The sequence below is a fragment of the Apium graveolens genome, chromosome 11 (assembly GCF_009905375.1).
Source record: "Apium graveolens cultivar Ventura chromosome 11, ASM990537v1, whole genome shotgun sequence".
Classification (NCBI taxonomy): Eukaryota; Viridiplantae; Streptophyta; class Magnoliopsida; order Apiales; family Apiaceae; genus Apium; species Apium graveolens.
The window spans coordinates 111,995,709-112,012,094 of record NC_133657.1 but is presented as its reverse complement, the minus strand read 5'-3'; the positions used below and the strand labels follow the sequence as shown (position 1 = coordinate 112,012,094).

The window sequence follows — 16,386 nt, the reverse complement described above, 5'->3', positions numbered from 1 at the left end:
GTGAGAGAAGGGGCTGTGACTCCACATTTATTGTCACATCAAACTAGTTTGAGAAGGCATAGATACAGATGGATGTATCTGTGCAGTGTGTGCACCCTGTGTAGAAGATTGGGTTCTGCCTTCTTTCTCTAATAAAGGCTTTTGTTGGTGAGTGTTTGGCTTTAGTGTCCCTCCCTCGTTTGTTCTGTGTTCCTGGTTTAACTATTTTCAATAGTAACATCCTTTTGGGAGGATGCTACTAGGGATGTGCTAGATACCTTTTCAACCACCACAGCTTTTTGAGAAACTGTGGCTTGGCTAGCTTGGGAAGCACTCAACTTTCCTTCCTTATCCTGGGGGTTTCTTTGATGTGTTCACTCACCTCAGGGTTAATAGTTGGTGTTACAACTGTTGTCTTTTGAGAAACAACAGAGGTGGATTTCTTTGTCTTGGATTTTGAAAGTTTAGTTTTGGTGACCTTGGTAGAAATCTGTTGGGGCATCACAGATTTCATGGCCACACTAGAAGATAAAGAAATAGAGGGGTTGGAAGAAGTAGGAGTTGTAGAAGCAATTACCTCACCTACCTGAGGTGCATTCATGATTGGTAAATATACCAATGACACACTGCTGTTAAGATCCATTCTCATCAAGTCTGCAAGAACTCTTTTCTCTTGTGCCCAGCACTTGAGTTTATTATTCTCATTGATTATGACTAAACCTTCAGCAACATGGTTAGCCAATAACATAAAGAATCTAGCATAATAGATGTTATTAGGTCTATTAGCTTTGTTACCTAATCTAGTACCTAATTCTAGCATCACATAGTTGCTAAAGTTAAAATACCTATCAGAAACAAGCATATAGAGCATATTAACCAGAGATGAAGTTATGGCATCAAAATTACTAATTTTCCCAGAGAAAACCTTTATAAAGGCATCCCCAAGGAAACTCCATTCTTTCCTAAGGCCTTTTCTTCTAATACTCCCTAAATTAGCAGAGTTAAGAGAATAACCTATGGAATCTAACATGCTGGATACATCACTATCAGTGTGTGGTGTCATGGCATTGTTCTCAGGCAATTTAAAACATGCTTGTAAATCATCACAGTTAATACAGTGAGTTTTACCTTTGAGAGTGAAGGAGAGAGTCATATCCATGGAGTTGAACTCAGCAGTTGTCCAAATCTCCTCAACTACTTCACAGAAAATTGTTGGGGCTTCCAGCATTGCATAGCTAAGTTTACAGTTTTTGATGAAGTCCATCATTTTGTGATAGTCTGAGTGGGCTTCATTCTTTTCTACCAAAGCTATGAAATTGTTCTTTTCATAGATGAACCCAGATTGAGACATAATCTTCACGACTGGTGCCATTGTTATGAGTAGAAATTGCAGAGAATAACTTGAAGTTTTTGCAGAGAGAAAATGGTAAATGCTTGAAATTTTAAGAAAGCGTAAAGTAAAAATGAACAATCAGAAGGACTTATATGCTTTCTCAATTTAATAAGCAAAAATATAAAATAAAGATTTATCAATAAATATGCGTTAGTGAATTTCAGCCGTTTTAAGAATAAACTGTAAGTATTCTAAAAACTACCTTTAAAACCAATACATACAGATGTATGTATGAGTATCAACGGTTAAGAGAATAGAATCAACGGCTGTTAAACACCTGAATCGATTGATGTGACATTTCAACGGATAAGGCAAATTGTCATCCGTTGAAAGGTACTTCAGTTTTATCCGTTGACGGATAAAAATTCCAGAAATGTATTTGTCTTTCAACGGATAATGATTATCCGTTGATAGAGCAATTTTGACTTTCAACGGATAGGGAACATCCGTTGATGGAATAAACTATGTTAAAAGTCAAATTTGTTCTTAGCAACTAATATATTTCAGGCTTCAATTCAAATTGCAATAAAGACATGAATTTTAAGAGTAATTAAGCATACCTAGCTCACTTACCAATCTTGTGAATGTTGATTCATCAAGTGGCTTGGTAAATATGTCAGCAATTTGTTGTTCACTTGGAACAAAATGTAGTTCCACTGTACCATTCATGACATGCTCCCTAATGAAGTGGTACTTGATATCAATGTGCTTGGTCCTTGAGTGCTGCACAGGATTCTCTGTTATGGCTATGGCACTTGTGTTGTCACAAAAGATAGGAATTCTATCAACATGAAGTCCATAGTCAAGGAGTTGGTTCCTCATCCATAACACTTGAGAACAGCAACTTCCAGCAGCAATGTATTCAGCCTCAGCTGTAGAAGTAGAGACTGAATTTTGCTTTTTGCTAAACCATGATACAAGCTTGTTTCCCAGGAATTGGCAGGAGCCTGTTGTACTTTTCCTATCTATTTTGCAACCTGCATAGTATGCATCTGAATAACCAATTAGATCAAAGCCAGATTCTCTAGGATACCAAATACCTAAATTTGGTGTACCCTTGAGATATCTGAAAATCCTTTTGATAGCAATTAAGTGAGACTCCCTAGGATCAGCTTGGAATCTAGCACATAGACATGTAGCAAACATTATATCTGGTCTGCTAGCAGTTAAATATAAAAGTGAACCAACCATGCCTCTATAACTTGTAATATCCACAAACCTTTCAGTCTTATTTAATTCAAGTTTGGTGGCAGTGGCCATGGGAGTTTTTGCAGATGAACATTCCATTAAGTCAAACTTCTTTAAAAGATCATAATATATTTAGTTTGACTAATGAAAATTCCATCACTAACTTGTTTAACTTGTAAACCAAGAAAATAGGTTAGTTCTCCCATTAGGCTCATTTCATAATTACTTTGCATTAGCTTAGCAAACTTTTTGCAAAGTTTATCATCTATAGAGCCAAATATTATGTCATCTACATAAATTTGAACAAGTATACTAGAGCCATTAACATCCCTAAAGAAGAGAGTTTTATCAACAGTACCTCTAGTGAAGTGATTCTCCAAATAAGGTTTCATACCAGGCTCTAGGTGCTTGCTTCAGTCCATAGAGTGCTTTCAACAGATAATACAAATAGTCTGGAAAATTTGGATCTTCAAATCCTGGAGGTTGACTTACATAGACTTCTTCCTCTAATTTCCCATTTAGAAATGCACTCTTGACATCCATTTGATAGACTTTGAAATTGGCATGGGCTGCATGGGCTAGAAATATTCTGATGGCTTCAAGTCTTGCAACAGGAGCATATGTTTCATCAAAATCTATTCCCTCTTGCTGAGAATAGCCTTTAGCAACCAGTCTGGCTTTATTCCTTATGATAATGCCATTTTCATCCATCTTGTTTCTGAATACCCACTTTGTGTCAATAGGACTCTTGTTCTTTGGTTTGGGTACCAGCTTCCATACTTGGTTTCTCTCAAATTGGTTCAGCTCTTCCTGCATAGCTAATATCCAATCTGGATCCAATAGAGCTTCTTCCACTTTCTTAGGTTCCTCCTGAGACAGAAAACTACTATACAGACATTCATCTTGAGTGGCTTTTCTTGTTTGCACTTTAGATGATGCATCACCAATGATCAGTTCAAAGGGATGATTCTTGGTCCATTTCCTTTATGGTGGAAGATGTGCTCTAGATGAGGTGGCCTCAGTATTGTCATGATGTGAGACAGAGTGTTGACTAGTTGAAACTCCCCCTGAGTTGTTGGTCCTTTGCAGGGAACTTGGAGTTCTATCAACTGATGATGTAAATCGATTATCCGTTGATGAACTATGATCAACGGATGCTTCATTTTGTACTTCAACGGATGATGCACTATGTCTTTCAACGGATACTGCATTGCCTCTATCAACGGATGCAGTATTTTGTGCATTATCCAAGGGCATGTTTTGAATCCCTTTTGAAGTGTCATCTCCATCAGTCTCCTCTTCACTATCATCACAATATATCTCAATGTTGTCAAATTTGAGTCTCTCATTATGTCCCTCATCTGTTAGTCCATCAATCTTTTTATCATCAAACACAACATGCACAGATTCCATAACAATGTTGGTTCTTAGATTGTAGACCCTATAAGATTTTCCAGCTGAGTAACCAACAAATATCCCTTCATCAGCCTTTGCATCAAACTTCCCTTTATGGTCAGATTGATTCCTCAGTATAAAGCATTTACATCCAAAGACATGAAGAAAGTTTAGAGTTGGTTTTCTTCTCTTGAACAACTGATAAGGAGTCATGCCTTTAGCTTGATTGATCAAAGAAATATTCTGAGTGAAGCAGGCACAATTAACAGCTTCAGCCCAGAAATATGTTGGTAACTTTGATTCTTCAAGCATTGTTCTGGCAGCTTCAATTAAAGATCTGTTCTTTCTTTCAACAACCCCATTTTGCTGAGGTGTTCTTGGAGCTGAGAACTCATGCATGATTCCATTTTCTTCACAGAACAGCCTGAATGTCAAATTCTTGAATTCAGTTCCATTGTCACTCCTGATATTTCTAACCTTCAAGTCAGGATGATTGTTGACTTGCCTGATGTGATTGATAATGATTTCACTTGCTTCATCCTTTGATCCAAGAAAATAGACCCATGAGAACTTTGAGAAATCATCTACAATCACTAAGCAATATCTTTTTCTTGCAATAGACAATACATTGACTGGTCCAAACAAATCCATATGTAGCAGCTGTAATGGTTCATCAATTGTTGTTTCAAGCTTCTTTTTGAATGATGCTTTCCTTTGTTTGCCTTTCTGACAAGCATCACACAAACCATCCCTTGAGAATTCAACTAGAGGGATTCCTCTAACTAAGTCCTTTTTGACTAGATCATTCATTGTCTTGAAATTCAAGTGAGATAGCTTCTTGTGCCATAGCCAACTTTCAACTGTGCTTGCTTTGCTGAAGAGACAAGTAATGGATTCTGCATCTGTAGAGTTGAAGTCAGCTATGTACACATTTCCTTTTCTAACTCCAGTTAGAACCACTTTGTTGTCTTTCTTACTAGTGACAACACAGGCTTCAGAATTGAAGGAAACTGTATTCCCTCTATCACATAGTTGACTGATGCTCAGTAAATTATGCTTGAGACCATCAACTAATGCAACTTCATTAATGATGACATTCCTTGTTGAAATCAAGCCATATCCCATAGTAAACCCTTTGCTGTCATCTCCAAAGGTTATGCTAGGGCCAGCTCTCTCCTTGAACTCTGTGAGCAGGGAGAAATCTCCTGTCATGTGTCTTGAACAACCACTGTCCAAGTACCATAGATTTCTTCCATTTCCCTACACACCATAAAATCAATCAATTTGATTTTGGTACCCAAGTTTCCTTGGGTCCATTCTTGTTAGCCTTTCTCCTAGACTTCATTCCTCCTGCATCTTTAGACTTAGGTAAGTTTGAGTCAACCTTGGTCTTAGATGTAGTTGGTTGAGGTGTAGGGTTAGTCACAGAATCATTTAGCACATTTGTAAAATTATTAGGCATTGATTGTGCAAACATGTTATTCCATATGGGCATATTGTATGGCATTTGAGGCATACTAAATGCAGCAAGATAAGGATTGTTAAAATATGGCATGTTTACAAAATGTGCATAAGGATTTTGTTGAGACATAACAGGCATAGCATGCAGAGGTGATGCAGACATATTAGGCATAGAAGAGGGTACATTTATGGGAGTCTTCTTAATGGATTTACAACTAGCAGATAGATGATTAACACTACTACAATGCACACAGCTTTTTCTAGGAGCATACCTATCAGGTGTGTAATTGTTGTGTTTATTAACTCCTACCTTCCCATTTCTGTTGGATTTTCTTTTAGATTCCTTTTTATCCTCAACCATCTTGAGCCTATTATTTAACTGTTCTAAGGTCATGTGCCCTACATTCACCTTACTGACATCTTTGGATGTGCTTGCTTCTTCTTTGACAAAGTTCTTTGAAGTTGAACCAAACTTTTTGTTGAGTTTCTTTAGATTCTCTCTTTTAGAAACATCTGCCTGTTTTGATTGAGGAACCTTCAACGGATGCTCCTTTTCTTCCTTCAACGGATAACTTTCATCATCCGTTGATTCCACATCCGTTGACAGCCCATCAATTAATTCCAGTTTCTTTTTATTTTTATCTCAGGCAGTTTCACAGAATGATTCAATTCCTTGGACCTTAGCAATTTGAGCACTTACATCCCTAGATGTCTTCCAGGCTTTAATCACCTCTTGCTCTTTCTCTAATTGATTGGAAAGTATTTCTACTTTCTTAACAGATTCAGCTAGTTCATTTTCAACAGATATACAATGCAACTTTGTTTTCTCTAGGTCAATCATCTTATCTTCTAACAAAGCATTTCTATTACTTAAAAACAGATTGTTCTCTCTAATCCTACTATTTTCTTTAGCAAGAGATTTAAGAGACACACGCAAATGATACAATTCGGTAGACATGTCATTAAAAGCATCATTGCACTCTTCTTTAGTAAGCTGTGTTAAGTCAGTAGTGATTACCTGATTGCTTGATGAACTAACTTCATTTTCTTCAGAATCAGCCATGAGAGCAAGGTTGACATACTCCACATCTTCATCCTCTTCATCTCCATTAGCTGCCCAGTCCCTTTCTTGAGTAATGAAAGCCCTCTCCTTTTGCTTGAGTAGATCAAAATATTTCTTTTTGTAATCTACTTGTTCAAATTTCTTCTTTTCAGAAGTTGGCTTTCTGCACTCACCTGCAAAGTGTCCACTTATACCACAATTGAAACACTTGAACTTGGATTTGTCCACAGTGTTTTTGTGAGGTTTAGTGGCTCTAGTGTTTTTCTTGAATTTCATCTTTGCAAATCTTCTGGACAGAAATGCAAGATGCTCATCAATACCATCTGAGTCATCTTGGCTGGAGTTGTCTTCATTTTCAGCAACTTGCTCTTTCCCCTTGCTTGATTCCTGATTTCTTATACCATCTTTGGAGTTTGATGTAGATCTCGCAGTTTCTTGTCTGCATTTCCTCTCATCTTCAGCTACCAATGCAACTGAACTTCCTTTCTTTCTCCCCTTCTCCAATACCTCATCCTGTTCCAGCTCTAGTTCATAAGTCTTCAAGATTCCATACAATCTTTCAAGAGTGAAGTCCTTATAATCTTGAGAGTTTCTTAAGGAGACAGTCATGGGTTTCCATTCCTTTGGCAAGGATCTTAAAAATTTAAGATTTGAATCCTTCACCTGGTACACTCTTCCATACAGCTTCAGTCCATTCAACAGCTTTTGGAACCTATTGAATGTTTCATTTAAAGATTCATTTTCTTCAAAATGAAAGTATTCATACTGTTGAATGAGAAGCTGCATTTTGTTTTCTTTCACTTGTTCTGTACCTTCACACAGTAGTTGAACTGTGTCCCAAACCTCTTTGGCAGTTGTGCAATTTATCACATTATCAAACATATCCATGTTAAGACCATTAAACAAAATGTTCATAGCCTTCTTATCCTTGTGGACTTCTTCTGTGTCTTCCATTGTCCATTCTGCTCTAGGTTTTGGAATGGATTGACCAACAGCAACTGTGGCTGTAGCAACTGTTGCTACTTTGTGGGGAATGTGAGGACCATTCTCAATGCAGTTTACATAACCTTCATCTTGGGAGAGTAGATGAAGGTGCATTTTCACCTTCCAATGGTGATAACTGTCTTTGTCAAGAACTGGGATCTTTACTCCAATATCCTTCTTACTCATCTTTGTTAGATTCCAAGATCTTTAAACTCTTTGTATGTCAAGAGCCTGCTCTGATACCAATTGTTATTCCTAGTGGACTAACAATGAGATTTACAGAAGGGGGGGTTGAATGTAAATCTCAAAACTTTTTCAAGTTTCGAGCAGTTTATGAAAGTTGTGTGTTCAAGAAGAACAAGTGTGTGAATTGCTTTAAGCTAATACAGACAGATATATATTCAAGCACAAATGTAAAGAACACAACAGACCTTAAAAACTTTTCTGGTGGATTTGTTGTTCCACCAGAGATGGTATTTTAGAAAATCTGTGATTAAACAATGTTGATCACAGCTGCATCCTAGTACAAACTAGATGAATTTTCTCTCAATATTTTTCTAAACAGCTCTGGAAAATCTCACTTCTAATTACTAGCTTCTACTTGGTTTATATATTACCAAGTGTACAAGTGAAGAACAATATAAAATACAGTAATAAAATAAGATCTTCACTTGCTTCTTTTCCTGTTCACTCCAGTACTTTGTTGACTATTGCATCTTTGTACTAGAGAAGAACGGCTGCTTTTTCTGTTGTTCCTGAAATTCGGCTACCACATCTCAGTTGTCTCTATCAACCCATGTGCCTCTGTCTGTAGGTACAACTACCTCTTATCAACGGCTAATCATCAGAACATCCGTTGAAGCTTTCATCCGTTGATGCACTCATCCGTTGAAGGATGTTATCCGTTGAAGCTTTCATCCGTTGATGCACTCATCCGTTGAAGGATGTTATCCGTTGATGACTTTATCCGTTGAAGCTTTAGAGACATCCGTTGAAGCTTAGCTTCTCATCCGTTGAAGGTCTTTAAGTCATCCGTTGATACCACTTCACTTATACAAAATTACAAGGCATGAAGTATTTACAATTGGCCTTCCTATCTGCATATCATCTAGTAGTCAACATGACTCATAGTTTCTCTCAACTTCCAAGAATTACATTTTAAATACAGAGACTGAAATATGCTACAACACTAGACTTATTTCTAAGTAAAGCTACACCATCAACGGATAGCCAAAGTGGTCTTATCCGTTGAGGCTACAGACACTAAATTTCTACTTAAGTATTTTGTTAAACATATCATCAAACTAATGCACATACATTCCTAACAACAAGTTATCCATAATGATTACATAGGGCAAGTAAAACGGTTAGAGTTACCCACTAATCATGCATACAATACATGAACCTATGCTAGCATGGCAAGTTCTAAACCTCTATATTCACTGTCGCTTCAATAGAGATTAACACGCTATCTTATATGTTAGCTACGCACATAAGACGAATAAGCACAACCAATACTAGGATATCAATCAATCACCACACACCAAGATATCAAAATAAATTAATTATTGAAATTCATAAGTGAATCCGCTAGAATCCCATGATAACGATTAGTTCATAATCGAACTCATCGTCACCACGGGTTCCAGTGAAAGCATGGTATAAACAAGGTCTTAATAAACTGAATAACAATTAAAGTACGAATAAACAAGATCTAGGTTCAACAAGAACAAAAACGAGCATCCAAAGTTATAACTAATTCAAAGAATCATAAGTTGAAAATAAGATCTTCTTTTTCGGAGTTGTTATGTGCTTCTAGGTCTTCTCCTTGGTATCCCAATCTTCCCGGATAATGAAAACCCTTTTTTTAAGTATATATAAGCCCATATTGGACCTGAACCCTTAAAATCGTCAAATTTCACTCAAAAAAGGCTTTTTCAGCAAAATCAGCGAACTCGGCCGTGCATCAGCGGGCGGCCGCACGGGCGCGGCACACCAGGCGGGCGCCTCCACCAGCGGGCGGCCGCGCGGCACACCAGGCGGGCGCCTGAGGCCTGTCTGGAAAAATTCTGATAAATCTTGTTTTGGCCATAATTTGAGTTCTACTCGTCAGAATTAGGCGATTCAACTGCCCATGCGAAGCTAACGAGATTCTCTACAACTTGAAAATGGCCTTGGATTCCAAATCTGATCACTTTTCATCATATTTCCTCTAAAAGCTCCTTTCTTCATTTAACTGATACCTGAAATGTAATAACACAAAAACACATCAAAATACCAACAACTTGAGTCCAAAACAACAATTTAAGCTTGTAATGAAGCATTCCAAGTGGATATAAAATCCACTTATCACACCCCCAAACTTGAATCGATGTTTGTCCTCAAGCATAAACAGACTCAAAACTACAAAACAAACCTAATGCATGAATGCAAATACGTGAATGCAACTAAATGATAATGCAATCGATCCCCTCAGAATAACCATAACCAAATGAATAAGTCAATGCCTCTAAGAATGCAATGACTTAAAACAGAGTTCGAATAAATCCCTCAAACCAACTCACAAACCAGAAACGTGAGTGTGGAATGCTTAACAGATATCTCTCGATACTAGATCAATAACCATAACTTATCTATCATCGAAACAATCAAAAGTTTATAAACATAATAGATAATAAACGCATTATGACTCACAATACCTTCTTTCTACTAGAGTTATACAAGGATTCACACTATTTTTGAACACATAACAAAGATACTTATTTGACCGTGCAATGAATGAGGTCCCAAAAGACTTATGCAATAATACCCATGTAGCGAGCGTTAGGTTAGCGGATCCTAGACTATAAAAGCCTTAGGTCACTACGCACAAAATCCCCTAGAACTTAATAACTCGAGTATTAAAGAGCTCACTCTTGATCAATTATGCATAAACACATACTTTTTTCTTTTTTTTCTCTTTTTTCTTTTTTTTTCCTTTTTTTTCTTTTCTGAATGAGTGTGTTTCGCTCCATCTCATTCAACCCTAGAATACTCATAAAAATATGAGCCAGCTACTGGCCATTTGACGCCTAGCCTTACAACAACTAGCAATGAAATCCAAGTTTTTCTCCAGATAAAAAAAATCAGTGTTTTTACGTCATTACGAGAATATAACAAATTCTAAATATAATCAAGTGATTAAATCTCAACAACAAATAAGTATGATCATGATCTAGATCAAAAGCAACCCTATAAGATTTTATGAAAATATTTATTTCTGGCATGCAAATCAATTTATTAAGACTTAAACATCCCTCTATTCGTCATCACCACACTCAAATCAACATCAACTTATCAAATATCATAGTTCATCTTAAGGAGTCATGCTAAATATGCATGCAAATGCAACTATATGAAATCACATAAAAATAACAAATATGTCCTATGTGAACAATCATGCAAAAATATGAATGAACTACAACTAAACATGTAATATGAATCTATATGAATCTATATGGACACGCACACTACTAATCCTTACATTATCTCCCCCAAACTTAAAATTTTTAATATCCTCACTGAAGGTAATAATAAGGATTTCAAGCATACCTAATTAGCAGGAGAGTCATCCTCTTTGGGTGGAGGATCAGGTGGCCAATCAACCTCGCCACCAGTGTCTCGGACAACATTACCCAAAGCCTGTGTCAAATCTGCAGCAAAATGATGGTAAATGTCGTTCATGGCCTCCATACGCCTAATTACTCACCTGTACTGCTCATCACCAACAACAGTCCTATCAATTACCTGCTGCACATGAGAAGAACCCTTTGTAGGCATTGGAGAGTTCGTTCGGCTACCCTCTACATCATCAAATATAAATCCCAAGCCCTTATCATGTGGTGCACCTAAGAATGCATAACTCAAGTGATCTGGTAGTGGGTGAAGCTCAAGTGTGGAAACATCTTCAATAGATGGCTCGAGACGCTCCTGAGAAATTTTCAGCTCTGCTAACCCAAGAGAATCGAATGGCATATCCAACTTCCTCTTCCACGGAAGTGCATTCAAAACCTGCAGTTGCTCTGCTCCTTCCTTGTCATCAATAACTAATTTCCCCATTAAGTATCTCTCTGAGGTCTCTAACTTTGGCAATTGCTCAAGTTCCGAATTTACTATAGAGTCGACCCACTCTACTTTAAAGCACTCCTCTTTAGCTGTGGGTACCTTTATTTCCTTGAACACGTTAAAAGTGACCTTTTGATCGTAAACCTTCATCGAAAGCTCTCCGTTTTGCACATCGATCATAGTTCGACCTGTAGCCAAGAATGCTCTTCCCAAGATAATGGGAATCTTCTTATCTTCCTTGAAATCAAGAATTATAAAGTCATCAGGAAAGATGAGTTTATCCACCTTGACCAAGACATCCTCCACTATATCTCGTGGATAAGCGATGGAACAGTCAGCTAGTTACAATGACATGTATGTTGGTTTCGGATCAGACAGACCAAGCTTCTTGAAGATAGATAAGGGCATCAGATTGATGCTAGCTCCTAAATCACATAAACACTTGTCGAATGACAAGTTTCCGATAATGCAAGGAATAGTGAAGCTTCCAGGATCTTTAAGCTTCAGAGGTAACTTTTGTTGCAGCACAGCACTGCATTCCTCCGTTAGAGCAACGGTCTCTAAGTCATCGAGCTTCACTTTCCGAGAGAGAATACCTTTCATAAACCTCGCATAACTAGGCATCTATTCAAGAGCTTCAGTGAAAGGTATGTTGATATGAAGTTTCTTGAACACCTCCAAAAACTTCTCAAACTGCTTATCCAGCTTTTTCTTCTGCAGCCTCTTAGGAAAAGGAGGTGGAAGATAGATCTGTTTTTCCCTTGTATTACCCTCAGGAGGAGTGTATTCCACAGTAGTCTTCCTTGGTTCCACCTCTGCTTCCGTCTACACTTCTTCTTCAGCCACAACTGCATTTTCTGAATCTTGAGATTTTTTAGGCTCTTCGTCTTGCTGAATTTGGGGGCTTGCGACCTTTCCAGACCTCAAGGTGATGGCGTTCATCTACTCTTTAACTTCCCTCTTTCCTGTATTTATTTCCGTATCACTAGGAAGCGTTCCTGGTGGTCGATTCAATAAGGAATTAGCAATTTTCCCTATTTGGTTCTCCAGAGTCTTGATAGAAACAACCTGGATTTGGCATATAAGAGCCTGATTTTTGCACATAAGCCGCAACTCCTCCAATTTAGATTTTTCATTCGAAGATAGACATGCACCATGAGTTTGTTGTTTTGGTGTAATTTGTTGCTGAAAACCAGGAGGGTTGAATAGCTTATTTCCAAACTGCTGGAACGGCTGTTGCATCGCATTCTGATTATTGCTCCAGCTGAAGTTAGGATGATTACAGTTGTCAGGATGATAAGTGTTTGGAACTGGTTACTGTGATCTCTGAAAGTTGCTCACAAACTGAGTTGAGTCACTAGATATAACGCATTGCTCCGTCACATGCGGACCTGCACATAACTCACAAACACTGGTTATCTGATTAACATCCAAGTTAGCCAGAGAATCGATCTTCATAGACAACGACTTTAGTTGAGCAGTGATAGCCATAACTGTATCCACTTCAAGAACTCCTGCTACCTTGCCCTGTGGAAATCTCTGGGTTGGATACTGATATTCATTAGCAGCCATCAGTTCAATTAGATCATAAGCTTCCTCATAGCTCTTTGCCCATAATGCCCCGCCTGTTGCTGCATCGAGCATGGGTCTGGACTGTGCTCCCAGCCCATTGTAAAAATAATTAATGATCATCCAATCAGGCATTCCATGATGAGGACACTTCCTAAGCATCTCCTTGTAGTGCTCCCAAGCTTCATATAAAGATTCTCCTGATTGTTGCGCAAATTGAGTAAGAGCATTCCCGATTGCAGCTGTCTTCGCCATAGGGAAGAATTTAGTAAGAAACTTCTGAGCAAGATCTTCCTAAGTAGTAATCGAACCAGCTGGTAGAGAGTATAACCAGCTCTTAGCCTTCTCCCTCAGAGAGAATGGGAACAGTCTCAGCTTCACAACATCTTCAGAAACACCGTTGAACTTGAAGGTGTCGCAGATCTCAATGAAATCCCTAATGTGCATATTGGGATCTTCTGTTGGAGAACCCCCAAACTGGATTGAATTCTGCACCCATTGAATTATGCCAGGCTTGATCTCAAAGGTATTAGCTGTGATAACTGGCCTGACAATGCTAGATTGAATGTCATTAATCTTGGGTTGAGAAAAATCCATCAATACTTTCGTTTGTGCTGCTGGATCTCCCATTGTAATGAGTACCTGAAACACAAACAAACAAACCGTGAAAGTAAAAGAATCCGAGTCAGTGAACTTTAATGACCTCTGATGACAAGCACATAAACTAAAAATTAACACCGAGTCCCCGGCAGCGGCACCAAAATCTTGTTAGGGCGAAAATACGCGCTAAAATTCACGCAAGTATACGCGTTCGCAAGTAGTATAAGATATAAATCAGATTCGTTCCCACAGAGACTGGTTTAGGTTAAGTTCAATTTATGCACCTATGCAACAATGTATGGTTATCGCTCAATGCTAAGATAAATAACAAATTGGGTTTTGATTAAACTAAGAGATTATACTAAATAACATTAACTAAGAGAATTGAGGTTGAATTACTATATATGACAAACATGGGATTCTAACTTCATTAAATACTTCATTCAATAGTCTTATTGTTCTTAACCTTAGCATGTAATGGTGATGACACTAATCAGATAACACGAAACTGATAAATGCCAACTTTCATTGCACAAGTGCCATTCTACGAGACATCCTCAAAAGAGATAGAAGCTGAATAGGCACCAATTATATTGAGATCCTATATGTCTATAGAATTTGACAACATAACGGTTTAAGCACAAGTTATCCATAATGATTACATAGGGCAAGTAAAACGGTTAGTGTTACCCACTAATCATGCATACAATACATGAACCTATGCTAGCATGGCAAGTTCTAAACCTCTATATTCACGGTGGCTTTAATAGAGATTAACACGCTATCTTATATGTTAGCTACGCACATAAGATGAATAAGCACAACCAATACTAGGATATCAATCAATCACCACACACCAAGATATCAAAACAAATTAATTATTGAAATCCATAAGTAAATCCGCTAGAATCCCATGATAACGATTAGTTCATAATCGAACTCATCGTCACCATGGGTTCCAATGAAAGTATGGTATAAACAAGGTCTTAATAAACTGAATAATAATTAAAGTACGAATAAACGAGATCTAGGTTCAACAAGAATGAAAACGAGCATCCAAAGTTACAACTAATTAAAAAATCACAAGTTGAAAACAAGATCTTCTTTTTCGGAGTTGTTCTATGCTTCTAAGTCTTCTCATTGGTATCCCAATCTTCCCGGATGATGAAAACCCTTTTTTAAGTATATATAAGCCCATATTGGACCTGAACCCTTAAAATCGTCAAATTCCACTCAAAAAAGGTTTTTTTAGCGAAATCAGCAAACTCAGCCGTTCATTAGCGGGCGGCCGCGCAGGCGCCTCCACCAGCGGGTGGCCGCGCTGCACACCAGGCGGGCGCCTGAGGCCTGTCTGGAAAAATTCTGATGAATCTTGTTTTGGCCATAACTTGAGTTCTACTCGTCAGAATTAGGCGATTCAACTGCCCACGCGAAGCTAACGAGATTCTCTACAACTTGACAATGGCTTTGGATTCCAAGTCTGATCACTTTTCATTATATTTCCTTTAAAAACTCCTTTCTTCATTTAACTGATACCTGAAATGCAATAACACAAAAACACATCAAAATACCAACAACTTGAGTCCAAAAAACCAATTTAAGCTTGTAATGAAGCATTCCAAGTGGATATAAAATCCACTTATCAAGCTCTTAGAGATATTGTTCATCTCTGAGAGAGAAAAACTGTTCTATTATAATAGAGTTTATTATATTGAATATACTTGATTACTGTTACATAAGTGTGTTGATAAATCGATTTGAGTGTATAAATACTATATTCAACCCCCTTCTATAGTGTTGTATGACCTAACACCCTTGTCTTTGCAGAATTCAGTTAAAGTTGCATTTCTAAATTATGTGCCATTGTCACTCATCAATCTTTTCACACAATTCTGATCTTCAACCTGTTTCTCAATATTCTTGATGCATTCAATTATGATGTGTGGAGTTTCATCTTTAGAGTGCATAAATTCTACACATGTATATCTTGAGTAGTCATCTACCATCATAAGTGCATATTTCTTTCTTGAAATTGATAAGACATTAACTGATCCAAATAAGTCCATGTGAATAAGTTGCAAAGATGCACTTATGGAATTCATAGTTTTATTCTTGTGACTTGATTTCTTCATTTTTCCTTTTTGACAAGCCTCATAGACCTCATTTTGAGCAAACTCCAGATTTGGCATGTCTCTCACTAACTCCTTTTTAACTAGAGTATTGATTGCCTTATAATTCAAGTGAGGGAGCTTTTTATGCCACAACTTGCTTTGTTCTTCAGATGCCTTGTTGTAGAAGCAACAAATGCCATCCTCATTTTCCGAGTCCAAGTCTGCAACAAATAAGCTTCCTTTCCTTGCTCCTTTCAAAGCAGTTTTACCAACCTTTTTGTTGATAATTAGGCATTCTCCTTTGTCAAATAAAACATTGAATCCTCTGTCTGTAAATTGGTTGACACTTAGGAGATTCACCTCAAGATCAGCTACCAGTGCTACATTTTCAATGACAACATTTCCAGAAATTATCTTACCTTATCCCAGTGTGAAACCTTTGCTATTGTCTCCAAAAATCACTAATGGGCCAGCCATCTCCTCAAATTATGATAGCAGGGCCATATCATTTATTATATATCTTGAGCATTGTTACGTGC

At 37.6% G+C, this 16,386-nt stretch overlaps 1 non-coding gene across 1 annotated transcript; it reads left to right on the top strand.

The window, feature by feature from the left end:
• The first annotated feature begins 13,269 nt into the window (after positions 1-13,269).
• Positions 13,270-13,376, top strand: LOC141699597 (small nucleolar RNA R71). Its single transcript, XR_012566041.1, has one exon. It is a non-coding gene; the product is annotated as a small nucleolar RNA R71 (small nucleolar RNA).
• Positions 13,377-16,386: the final 3,010 nt, after the last annotated feature.